This window comes from Phocoena phocoena, chromosome 9 (assembly GCF_963924675.1).
Source record: "Phocoena phocoena chromosome 9, mPhoPho1.1, whole genome shotgun sequence".
In the NCBI taxonomy this organism is placed as follows: Eukaryota; Metazoa; Chordata; class Mammalia; order Artiodactyla; family Phocoenidae; genus Phocoena; species Phocoena phocoena.
The window spans coordinates 59803234-59813678 of NC_089227.1; positions in this window are offsets into that span (position 1 = coordinate 59803234).

Consider the following 10445-nt stretch of genomic DNA (forward strand, 5'->3'; position numbering starts at 1 on the left):
TGTAAAGGTTATCATTACCTACTGTGTAACCAAAGATTCTGGGTTTTACCAGAATAATTTCCTGTGCTTTATGTTGACTTCACTATATTCTTGATTATTTAAGGAAGAAAAAGAACCAAGGTTCTTCACTTGTGAAAGAACACAGATTTTTTAAAATCCTGCTACCATCTATGTTTATTTTTAAATGCTTTATTGTGACTCTAATTAAATAGGTAATCAATTATTGTTTCTAAGTCATCCATGATCCCATCTTAATTAAGTATCCAAATATCTTCTGATAAGTTTTTTATTTTCATTTCCCCAAAATTTAGATCTTAAATTTAGAAAAAGTAAAATAAAATCAGGATTCGGGGTGGGGGCACTCTTTAATTGTAATTTAAATTTTTAAAAAAATCTTTTTATTGTGGTAAAATATATATAATATAAAACTTACCATTTTAGCCATTTTAAAGTGTACAGAAAATCAAGATGTCTTTTACATCTAAAACAATCTTGAGGTTCCCTAGAGGCTCCCTGGAAGTCACAAAGCCTTGTTCTTTCACCTTGTAGAAAGAGAGGCGCTAGATTTGTTTAATGCATTACTATTGTAGGACTTGCATGAGTAGAGCTGTCAGATCAGAAGAGGAGCTCAGCTTTCCCTAGGTTAAACTTGTACAGATAAACTATTGTTAATATAAATATTTCAGAAATGGTACGCTTTCCAGGAAATCCCTGGAGATTCGTCAATGCCCTGTCTGTCCGTGTTCTGTTGTTTTTGTTTGTTTGTTTGTTTTGCGGTACGCGGGCCTCTCACTGCTGTGGCCTCTCCCGCCGCGGAGCACAGGCTCCAGACGCGCAGGCTCAGCGGCCGCGGCTCACGGGCCCAGCCGCTCCGCGGCATGTGGGATCTTCCTGGACCGGAGCACGAACCCGTGTCCCCTGCATCGGCAGGCGGACTCTCAACCACTACGCCACCAGGGAAGCCCCCGTGTTCTGTTTTTATCCTCAAGGAAAATACTGATCAAAACTCTTATGAAATAGGTGTGTCGTGTTTTCCTGTATTTATCAGAGTCCTGGCAATACTTTGCCTGATGACGTTCGACAACAGTATAGTTAAACAACAGTGTAGTCTCAATCATAATTTCAGTAATTAACCTGTTACCTTGGCCTGGCCATAGTCTTATTTCTTTAATTTGAACCTGGTGTCTACTGGTTGTCAAAATGGGAATGCACATCAAACTTACCTGTGGAGTTTTATAAAAAATACAGAGGTCTGGGCCCTACTCCTGAATCTCTTTACTTGCTATTCTTGGTATGTTCTTGGTATATTATGTTTTATGATCATTATGTTATATCTCAAGATTTTTCCTCCATAAAATTACGTTTCTCCATTTTAATGAATCAGATATCTTTGAATGTAAGCTCAATCATTATCCTTAAGGACAGACTTTTTTTTGCCAGGGGCGTGACGTTATTATCTTTCTTTGGCATGCTATAGAAACAACCAAATTTCCTTGTGGGTTGCAGTATTATTAGGCACCCCTCATCAGACCTTTCACATTTGAAGGTTACTAGTTATAAATTAAACATAGCCATTTTAAGTCTCTGCCATCTACAAGTAGTTTTTATTTTACTCTGATGCTGGCCTGAAGGCTTTGCTGTAAGCTACAGCCCAATTTAAAAAAAATAATTACTTTATTTATTTTTGGCTGCATTGGGTCTTCATTGCTGCACACGGGCTTTCTCTAGTTGCGGCGAGCGGGGGCCACTCCTCGCTGCGATGCGCAGGCCTCTCATTGCGGTGGCTTCTCTTGTTGCAGAGCACGGGCTCTAGGCGTGCGGGATTCAGCAGTTGCGGTACATGGGCTTAGTTGCTCCACAGCATGTGGGATCTTCCCACACCCGGGCTCAAACCCGTGTCTCCTGCATCAGCAGGTGGATTCTTAACCACTGTACCACCAGGGAAGTCCTGCTACAGGCCAATTTTGTCTTCAACCAAGAAGGATGGTCTCAGAGTCTTTTCTCAGTATAGAAAAGGACTGTACCAGGTACTTCAGGCTATCAGTGCTTTAAAACTTAGCCTCTAGTGTACATGCTTCTGAGCTGGCATCTCTTAGATAACTTTCATACCATACCAGTGGACCAAATCAAGATCTCCAGGACTGTTTTTAGTCAAGAGGACTACTAACCCAAGGCTCAGAGAATAAGAATTAATTACATAAGACTGAGTGAACTGATGAGGAAAATTTCACTGTGGTTATTTTTTTGGAATGTTGATTTTATTTCAGTGTTCTATATTCTGGTTGTATAAATAAACCCTTTTCTTTCTTCTTAAGCTATTTGTAACCTATAAAATTTAGTAGGTTCTGCTTTTGTAAACTGAAATGGAACATTTAAAAATTATATTTGATCACCACTGATCTCACAGAATTCAGAAACTCTTACTGATTCTCCATGCTTTTCATGGCAATATAATTATTTGCAAAGGTTCAGAAAGAATCTCTTCTCCTTACCAGGATACAATTGAATGAATTGACTGCACAACCAGGGCCTCTCCTGGAGTGCCATATTTGAGAATGATGCTTATTTCATCAGATATGACCAACCACTTTTAGGGAGCTAAGGTTGACTTGGCTTATGGAGCTGACGCTTACAAAGCCCTCCTAGGAAAACTGGCTGGTGTCTGGCTTATAGGATCCCAGCCTCACAGGAGGTGAGGAAGGTTACTTCCTGGCAGACCAGGAACCTTAAGAAATTTGGAAGATTTTAAGAGGAAAGAAATTCACCCAAATTTATAGATACTGCAGGCATAATTTGATGGCAGGAATTTCCTAGCCATAGGAGAGCAAATCTTTTAAGAGATCATTCTGGGATTCCTTATGAAAACTTCAAGACAAAAATTAACTTTGTAGCTGGTCAAATTACTCTGTGGACCTGGATATTGCCAGTCAAACTTAAGAATAATCTTTCTTCGAGAGCTTCCCTGGTGGCACAGTGGTTAAGAACCTGCCTGCCAATGCAGGGGACACGGGTTCGAGCCCTGGTCCAGGAAGATCCCCCATGCTGCGGAGCAACTAAAACTGTGCGTCACAACTACTGAGCCGGCACTCTAGAGCCCATGAGCCACAACTGCTGAGACCCACGCGCCTAGAGCCCGTGCTCCACAACAGGAGAAGCCACCGCAGTGAGAGACCCGCGCACCGCAACAAGGATCCCCGCTCGCCGCAACTAGAGAAAGCCCGCGCACAGCAACAAAGACCCAATGCGACCAAAAATAAATAATAAATAATTTTTTGTAAAAAAGGAAAAAAGAGTAATCTTTCTTTGAGATTGTTATGATCATAGAAGGAGAGGGGACACTAGGGAACGTTGTGAAAGACTAACATAGAGCAAAAGGTTCCCTGGTGTCTTCAATGGAAAATTAAGCATTGTTTGAGAGCACATCCCGCTGAGCTTTCAGGTTCTGTAGTTTGTGCCTTTCCTTGTCTCTGAGCTGTCTTATAGAAAACTGATAGCAATGCAAATAATTTTTCTCCGTCGATATAAAAATTGTGTTCAGTGAAATGTAATTGATTATCACCCTGTAGATATTAACCAATTTTGCATCTATTTGTGTATTCATTCCTGATTCAACTATAAAAGTGTAATACTTTGAATTCCCTTTTATAGCATCTTACTAGTTCCCTCACTAATTAAAGAGTTAAATAAAATCTTTGATGTTTTCTTCTCTATTTATATAAGCATCATGATATTATCTTTTAAAAACATCATCCTTTAACAGGAATTTGCCTGATACATATTTTCCCAGTCCTTTGCTTTCACACTTCCTCTGTTATAACTTAAGTGTGTCTCTTATAAACAGCATATGGATGACTTTTGTTTGATTTATCCTGTCTGACAATCTATGTTCTCATCTGTGGGTTAAGTCCATTCACATTGACTATGAGTACACTTAAACACTGGAATTACTTACTCCACCTTATTTTGTGTCTATCACTATCTGTTGGATCCATGGACTTTCTTTGGTCCCCATTTTCCTTTCTATTTGTTTGGAAGTTTCTCATTCTTTCTCTAATATTTAGTGGTTACTCTTATGGCAGAACCTGCTCGATGTCTCTGCGATAGCGATTCTCCCTTTTTTCCTTAGCAACGAAACTGGGAAATAAACCTTGCTGAGAAACTACATTTCTGAGTATTCCTCAAAGATAGAAGGGAAACAGTGTGTGAGAAGTTAGTTGGAACTTCTGGGAAGGCTCATTAAAAGAATAATGACAGTTGGCCTGTGTTCCTTTGTCCTTCCCTCCTTTGTCCTGCTCGGAATGTGGGTGTGATAGTTGGAACTCCAAAAACCATGATACACCCTGAGGCAACTTTGAAGATGGAAGCCACACCCTAAGGATAGTAGGACAGAAAGAGCCCGACCCCTGATGACCAAGGAGTGGCCAAATCTGCCCTGAACTGCCCACCTCCACATTTCATTCATGTGAAACAAAAACCAACTCTGATTTTGTTCAAGTCACTTTAGTTAAGATTTTTATTATTAGCTGAAGGCAATTTCTAACTGTTACATCTTAAACTTTTTAACAGGCATACTTAATTTAACAAAACCTAAATTTAATATCTCTACACACATTATAGACCAAGGACCGCTACTGTCAGGACTTTAGATATATTGTCAAATTTCTCACTTTCTAAAAAACTGCATGCTGATCTTTGCACTGTCTTCCCCTATTAAACACACACTCACATACTTATTTTCTCAAATTCTTACAAGTTCACAAGGAATATACCTTTATCGTGTTTTCACAGATGAGGAAATGGGGGTTCACAGGAGTTAGGTAACCTATCCAAGGTCACAATTAATTAATTAATTGAAGTCTTTCTAACACCCCAACTTCCATTTGTGTCACAAATCTTGGCTGCACTCGTTCTATCAACTACTTTGCTGGCGTTGTAGCTGAGGACAAGCACAACGCTCTCTGTCTGGGGCAAGGCTGGAGTAAAGCAAGCTCTGCTGTCATCCAGATCATTGTATCTTACTAAGTGGCCGTATCATAAAAGATCAGTCTGCTAATTTAAGGACAGCAGGTCCTGGTTTAGCAAATTTCCTGGATACATGCCTTTTCCCAGAGGGAAATCTACATCCTTGTAGGAGTTCTGGAGTAATGCTCTTGGGACACCTCGCTAGAGAATGAGCTAATATAACTAGGTGCTAATAAGCCTAGCAGACAAATAAAATAAAGGCAGAACTATAATCATGATCAGAAAGGGAAAAGAAAAATATTAAAACAACCATTTTGCCACCATAAAGTCTGTGTTTCTCTTTCAGCACCACCAAAGAGATATCGCTGAAAAGGGAGTTTTGTGTGTTATGTGGAAAGAAGGCAATGAAGATGTTTAGAAACAGGGAACATGAGAAACTATTTTAGTTGAGAGTAAGGGCAAGGAGGGGAATGACTGAACAAAATAGAATGCCAAGGTGTTTAAATGTATTTTAAAAAATAAAATAAAAATAATTTCTGTTTCTTTGTCATATATAAAAGGAAAATGTTTATCAGGGAATTTGATCAGGTAGACATGCTTTGAAGGCAAATGTAGCCAAATTATGTAACCCGAAGCTTCCTCAGATTCTAGATGCGAAGCCTTTAGAGGGATAATAAAAAAGAAATGATTTTGTAGAAGTTAAGATCGACAGATTCAGAAACAAAATTCAGAATGAATTTTTCTGGCCAGAGGGCAAGAATGCTGAAGAAAATTCTTCTCCTGAGGTTTGAGGGGTATTTGGGTCACAGTGACCCATTTATGTAGATTCTTTCATTTTTGCTGATCTTCCAAGTTAATTTTCTTTTTCAAACTCCAGTTACAATGAAACATAAACTTTGGCATAGGTTGAACTCACCCGACTACCTTCTATTTATCCACCCCACCCCACTGCCCAGGTGTCACCTCTCCTGAGTGTATTGGGAAGACGTGGGGATGGCTCTCATCCCTCTTATGTTGACTTCTTGGGGGTTTTGTCTCCAGATCCTGGAGTCCTTTCACCTCTCCCGTCACTGCTGTAACAAATCACACACCACTGTACTGATGGTCACCTCCTGGAGCTTGGCGTCTACAGTCCCTCTTGATACAATGCAACTACCTTGGGTTCAAAGGGTGAATGTGGAACCAGCCACACTTCCCTTTCTGCCTCGTTCCTTGTGCCACATGACCACGAGGCTATGTGGATGAAGCAGATTCACCAGATGGTAGGGCTAATTAAATGCGCTTACAATGTGGGAGTAAATAAAAGGTAAAATTATATATCCAAGTCAGCCTTACTCACACTAGAATAAAAGGCACAGAGGACTTGGGAACAGGGGTGGGTGGAAGAGTCAGCTTGAGTAGGAGAATCTTGGGTGGGCTTTGCAATTCCGATTCGGGCTTCTGAGACCTCCCAGCCAGGTTTGAAGATGCCTCCTCTCCTTAACAACACACATCTCCCAAAGACAGTGTTCAGAAAGAGCAAAGTCTAGATTACTGTAAAAGAAGAGAAACATTTCTCTAAATGCAATGAAGCCTGAACAACTCTGTGCACGCCAATGGGGCTATGGTTTAATTTTCCTTCTCCTTCTGAACAATGGCCAAAGGCAAAAAAAAAAAAGAAAGGGGATTCAGGGGTCCCTGATGTTCCTTCAGCCTTGGGCTACACAAAAGACCTGGCTGAAGTTCCGGAATGACCACTGCCCTGTACCTGGAGCCTGTATACATCTCTACACAGGACACCTCACAGGACTCTGTCCGAGCAGAAGGGAAGCAGAGTGACTTATTGGCTTCCTGTCTAAGCAACTGACTTTTCCAGTTGCGTTAAGGAAACCAAGGTTCAAGCAGCCTCTGTAGATGCACTTTCCAGAACTAATTTCCACTGCTTTTATATGAGCACCTTTTCCATGAAAAGTACAAGACTTTTCTCTCTAAATCTGTAGTTCTCAAGTGGGGGTGATTTTGGCCTCCAGGGAACATTTAACAATGTCTGGAGACATTTTTGGTTGTCACAGTGGCAGGGGGAGTGGGGGGGTGGGAGGCTACTGGCATCTAGCAGGTAGATGCCTGGGATGCTGCTAAACATCCAACAATGCAAAAGATAACTGCCCACAAGAAAGAAAGAGCCAGTTCCAAATATCAATAGTGCTGCTATTGAGAAACCCTGCTCCAAATGCTTGGAAAAAATATTTTACATCATCTGTGATCAGTACTCACCCTGCTATATCACCCTCATGTCACTCCTGAATTTTACTTTTAAAATTCATCAGCTGATCTTCCTACAAATCATTCCCAAGAAGCAGATTAAGAGTAATCATGGCATTTACTGAGCTCTTGCTGTGTGCCAGGTTCTGGAGAAAGGGATTTACATACTTTATCTCACTTATTGTCACCATTTTCAGAAGAGAAAACTGAGGCTCAGGGCAATTAAGTAAATTGCAGATTATCGATACATGAAACTTAAAGTCACTGAGGTGGGAATCAACCCAGAACTCAAGTCTCTGCTCTTTAAACTCAATGCCTTTCTAAGGAAACCAACGATGTCTATTCAATTTATTGAACAATTGCTTTATATTCAGAATTCTCTTTTTATTTTATTTTATTTTATTTATTTATTTTTGGCTGTGATGGGTCTTCGCTGCTGCACACGGGCTTTCTCTAGTTGTGGCGAGCGGGGGCTACTCTTCCTTGCGGTGCTCGAGCTTCTCACTGTGGTGGCCTCTCTTATTGCAGAGCACAGGGTCTAGGCGGGCAGGCTTCAGTAGTTGTGGCTTACGGGCTCAGCAGTTGTGGCTCGCGGGCTCTAGAGCGCAGGCTCAGTAGCTGTGGCGCACGGGCTTAGTTGCTCCGCGGCATGTGGGATCTTCCCAGACCAGGGATCGAACCCGTGTCCCCTGCATTGGCAGGCAGATTCTTAACCACTGTGCCACCAGGGAAGCCTCAGAGTTCTCTTTTCCATCCTGAGAATTTTCCATCTTCTGACAAAAAGTATTTGTTAAATAAAATAAAACTTTGTAATTATGGTCATCCATCACTTGGAGCAAACTTGATAGATGGATTTAAAAACACATGTATTTGTAAAACTCCCTCCTTTCCAAAAAGAAGAAAAGCTGTGTCTTTTATATATTTTAGTTCCAAATTTAAAGAATCTCTTCATTTATGAAACTTCCAGACTAATGCATATAATGCTTTAAGTGGCAGAACCAGGTAAGACTACAAGGACAATTGCTCTATCTTGAGGTGTCCCTATTTAGAAGAAAGAAAAAAGCAGCATTTTGTAACACAACAGCGTATTGAATTTTTTTATTCTTGTGTCTGTCTCCTTCATTGTCCTGTGTATTAGTTTTCTACTGCTGTATAACAAATTAAAACAAATTTAGCAACTTAAGACAACACCCATTAATTAGCTCACAGTTCTGTAAGTCAGAATTTCTAGCACAGCCACGGCATAACTGAGTTCTCTGCTCAGGGTTCCCAAGGCTGAAATCATGCTATCAGTCAGGCTGAGCTCTTCTCTGGAGGCTCTGCAGAAAATTCACCTTCAAGCTCACTGAGGTCGTTGCAGTTGTAAGACTCAAGTCTCATTTCCTTGCTGGCTGGTGGTCAGGGGTTGCTCTGAGCTCCTAGAATCCTCTCCAGGAGAGCAGCCCCCTCCATCGTCAAAGCCATTAGTGGAGAATCTCACTGACGATGAATCTACTTCATGCTTTGAATCTCCAAGAAAAGCCCAGTCCCTTGTAAGGGCTCACGTGATGACATCAGGCCCACCAAGGACCATCTCCCTCTCTGGAAGTCAACTGATTTGAGACCTTAGTTACATCAGCAAAATCCCTCACAGCAGTGCCTAGATTAGTGGTTGTTTGAATAATTGGGAGAACATCTGTGTATACCAGGAATCTTGGTGTACACAGGGATCTTGAAGGTCATCTTAGAATCCTCCCTAGTTCAGTCTGTAAATTCCTCGATGGCAAAAACTGGGCCTTGTGCATCTTTGTCTGGTACTCAATAGATACTCCAGGGATGTTCACTGAACTGAACTGTTTTAAAGGGATTCGGAAATTACGAAGTCATGAAATTGTTACACATGAGCATTAACTTCCAGGTAAGGACAACTCCCATCAGGAAAAAGATCAGATAGGATGCAATGCCCAGGATGCCTTTCGGCTGATCACTATCGTGACCTCTTCCTCTACCAAAAGATTAACTGGATTTTCTACTTTCACTATGGGAATACAGCTTTGATTTTATTAAGGGAAGTCAAGGGAAAAAGAATTCCTATCCCAGAGATGTGCAAGAAAAACAATTTTCCAGAATCGCATCTATTCTATTGAGGAAGTGGTGTGGTCAATGGGTTTGTGGTGTCATGAGCTTCCCTTCCCTAGTCTGCCAGCTCTTTGAGGGTGGAACTACATATTATTCATATTTACATCCCTAAGGAAAGCACAGTGCCTGGTTCAGAAGACAGACTTTAAAGATAAAAGCTGATTAAATGTTTGTAGAATGAATGCTATTTAGCCTGTCTCTGCTACTAGTCATTCACTTCCTGCCGGCCAGGGCTCTGTCCAACGCATTTTCTGCAAGCCAGCAATGCCTGTCTGGTCCCCGGCAGCCAGTGAGGATTCAACAGGTGCACTCTTTGGGCCTTGTACTCCTGTTTTAAAATGTATTTTCTTCTCTCCCAAATTAGCAGTTGATCATTTTAGGTTATACAATATGAATTGAAGGTGACTACTATTCAAGCTAGTCTTATAAGGCTTACTTCTAAGAAATATTCAGCTTTATGTTAATACACACACAAACCCCCCAAATCCCAAAACTTTCATCTTCCTTTCCAAATGGACATTCATTTCAGTGTCTAGTAAATGTATTTATGGGAAACATTTCTTTACGTTGATCAGAGAACAGAGCTGTGATTTCTGAAAAAGAAAAGCTCTGTTTCCCTTAGGTTTTGTCAGCTCCTCCATTGCTAGCCTCAAACAAGGTACACGTTATCTGCAATTCTGTGAGCTTTCCTGCATTTCAGTCGCATTGGGGAAAACGCTTTCCCGGCCTTCCAACAGCAGAAAAACGCGATCCACATAACTCCACTTCACTGCAACCTGGGAGCCGCGGATTTCGGGCCCGCGCTGTGACGTCACCGGGCTCACAGGCCGCGGCGCTGGCCTCAGGCTCGGCTGATTGGCTGGGGCCCATGACGTCACGGTCCGGGGCGGCCCTGGGTTCGGGAGGGCCCAGCTATGATCCGGGTTAGTTTTTAAAAAGGGCGGGGGGGGGGGGGGTGAAACAGGGGAGCTCGCGGAGCGCCCGGTCTCTCCCGCCGCGCCGGGTCCCGCCCGGTCGCGCCCACAGCCGACCTCGCCCGGCCACCGCGCCAGCCTCGGTGGCTGCCCGAAAGGGGGCGGGCGGAGAGGCGGAGCGGGGAGGAGCCGGGCGCGGCGCCGCGCTGT